Genomic DNA, 3,415 nt, shown 5'->3' on the forward strand with positions numbered 1-3,415 from the left:
ATTGTTGAAAACCCAATTTTGGATTCACCAAAATTTTCTTGAATGTAATTTAATTTTATTATTATTTATAAAAATCCAGAAAAATTAAGAAAATTTTTAAAAATCAAAAATATTTTTTTTTCTCTCAAGTCAACCGCATCTTTTCATTAAAACCATGTCGACCAGGGTAAAAAATGAGTTTCGGGTCAAAAACCGTCATTTTCAACCAAAACCGAGTTCACCGGGTCAATACGGTCAAACCATGTCGACCAGGTTTAAAAATGAGTGACGGGCTGTTTCGGGTCAAAAACAATCATTTTCGACCAAAACCGAGTTCACCGGGTCAATACGGGGTCAAACCATGTCGACCGGGATGAAAAGAGTTTCGAGCTATTTTGGGTCAAAAACCATTATTTTTCTGTTAAAAACCCGGTTTTACCGGGTTAATACTCATCAAATGTGTTTTTGGTATTTCATTTCTTTTTTTTTTTGCGGTTGAAACAGGTTTTTCTAATACTGATTTGAATTTTTAATTTTACCTGTATAAATATTTATTATTATATATAATAAAACAAAAAATCAATAATACAGAAAATTTTTTTCAACGGAGCAGAGCGGAGCAGTTGGAGGCAGTTGTGTTTTATTAAAGAAGATGCTCGTTGTCCCTCGTAATTGGCTATAAATAGGAAATTAAGGGGGGCAGAAAAGAGGAGAAATAAAAGGAAGAGAAAGAATCGTAACACTGCATGTTTTTTTTTAATTTTTCTTCGGGAGAGTAGGATATTATTTAAAAAAAAAGACAATTTGAAAAATACCAAATATATCCCGATTCATCTCAGCCATTGAATTAATTCAAGATTTAATCCCGTCGCGCCACGTCATCCGGTGCACGAGATTTCGGGTGCACGAGCCACACAGGATCAAAACCCAGAAATCACAGCCGTGCCGATCAACCTGCAGATCTAGCCAATCACAGCCATCCGATCGTTTCATCCAAGATCCAACGGTTAACATCCTTCAGCGGCACCGGTACACCATATACGCATCCGCACCGTAGCCAATCTCAGAGCAATCTCTTCTCCTCTCGCCGGCGACTCTCTCTCTCCTCCGATCTCCCATCATCGGCCGTATCAAGCCTCCGAACCACCACATAAAGGTTCCTCACATGCTTTAAAGTAAAAACCCCGGTGGTTTTCATCGTTTTCACCGCCTCATCTGGCCGGAAAAAGGCCGCGATCGTCGCCGGCCACCGAAGCTTCAAGGCGTTGATTCTCCCTCTTCAGCCATCAACGGCCGTCGAGAGACCGCCACCAACAGAATCCTCGGCCTCAGATCTACCAGAACCGACCATCGGTTGGCCAGAAATCTCGCCTGAAAATCTCGCCGCCACCAACAGTAGCCGCGCGTGAGCCACCACGCGCCGCCCAGTGGCATTTTCATAAATTTCTGATAAATCCGAGGGTATTTTCAGTCTTTTACCTATATTGTGGTGCTCAAGTAATTTTTTTTTTATTTCTAACATTTTTGTTATTTTGTATATAAATTTTCTTGCATGTTGTAAAATAAAAAAAAATAAAACAAAAAAAAGAATAACAATGCGGGTCCAACACCCATCCTATAATGTTATCGTTTGTGGGTCCAAAGCCCAAATTTCAAATATAAGATACCCATTTCTTAACGATATAAAAATAATTTTATAAACAAATATTATTCGTCGACGCGTCTCTTTTTTCAGAAAAGGACCGATGTCAAAAGTTTAAATACCAATATGGATTATGTCCATAGTTTTTTTTTTGGTAACTCAGACGTACTTCTCCTTTATAGGGTTAAACGTCAATATTTTAGACAAGTCTCCTATTTTTAGGGACTGATGTCATTTTTAACGTGTCTCCTATTTTTAAGGACCGACGTTAACCATAAAAAATAATAAAATTGCAAATAAGCTCAAAATATAATATCATTTGAAACAAATAAAAAACACACAAGTAAGGGTAACCTGTCTTTTGAAAAGGCATGTTTAAGGGTGGTGTCTACCTTCCCTTAATCATAACTAACCCAGTACCTGAATCTCTGAAACTAGTGTCTAATTTGGGATTTCTAGTTCCCTCAAATTACTAGATGGCGACTCCAATCCAAAAATTTTCATTTCAACCAATCAAAACAAAATTCTTTTTGCTTAAATAAACAAAAATGATATGGAGCCGTCGACCCCCGACGTCGCTGTATCGACAGGCCATAAGAGCCTTGATTCATTTTTGGAGATCCAGATTATCAGATTGTTTTACATTTGGGTCGATGTCGATATGGTTCCTACCATTGAAGAATACGGTGTTTTGACAGAATTTCCTGAGGACATACATAGGGTGTACTTTCATCAAAGGATTGAGGATACTACAGAGGAGCTTGCTAAGTTATTGGGAATCCAACAAATGAGTTTGTATAGAGAAAAAAATAATTCTGGGGGGTTTGAGATGTGGAAACGACTAGAAGAGTTGTTGATTGCTAAAAAAGTCTAATCCATGTTTTGCTAAATTAGAGGTATATACAGAATATGGCATTTGGGAAATATTTGGCTTTTGGTTTTGATTTTGTGTCCTTCAACTGCTGAATTATCGTGTAGAGGCAGCTAATTTGTTTGTGATTGAGTATGAGAAGACCAAAATAATCCTTCTGCACTGCGATCTTGGCATGAGAAACTTTTTTGTCCCTCAATCATTGCAAAAAAGACTGAGAGGAGAAGGTTCTATGAGATTGTTGTGTTCCATTAATTATTCATTTGGATGGTAAGTCACATAGAATCCAAGACACCAATATTCCAGAATTTTTGGTGGTTTGATCAAAGGCCACTCGAATTATTTGTATCAAATGAATGGAAAATTTTTTGTGAAGATGACTGGAGGATAAAACTACAAGGAATTCCACGAAGCAATTTTAATTGAAGAGCTCCTTGGATGAGAAATGTAACGTACTTAATGGGTTGTGGGAAGAAGCCTTGGGTACCTTTGATTGGAGTGACTGGATATATTAGCTAGGCGCCTGCTTTAGTTGCAAGACAGCTTGGGGGCATACAAAGCATCCCAAGAATGGTTGGTTTAGCTCAATTCACCAGAGTATACAAAGAGCTACCATAGAGATGTTGGAAAGCATTAAACAGGATTGGAAATCTTTGGTACTTGTTAAAAAGGAGACTGGATTAAAGGAATCCTATAGTTAGTTGAAAAGTATCCAAATGGCGTAATGGAGGAAGGCTCTTATATGACAGAAGTTTCTAAATCTGTGGGTATTCGAAGGAAAAGAGTGAACTGTGAAGAGGAATTAAGAAAACAAGTAAAATCATTACAAGTTGAGCTTAAAGCAAAGGAAGAACAGAGAGTGTCCTTTAGAAACGGCAGCTAGCAAAGAAAAGGGTTGCTCTAGGAGAGAAACAGCTGAAGAA

This window comes from Populus alba, chromosome 19 (assembly GCF_005239225.2).
Source record: "Populus alba chromosome 19, ASM523922v2, whole genome shotgun sequence".
Classification (NCBI taxonomy): Eukaryota; Viridiplantae; Streptophyta; class Magnoliopsida; order Malpighiales; family Salicaceae; genus Populus; species Populus alba.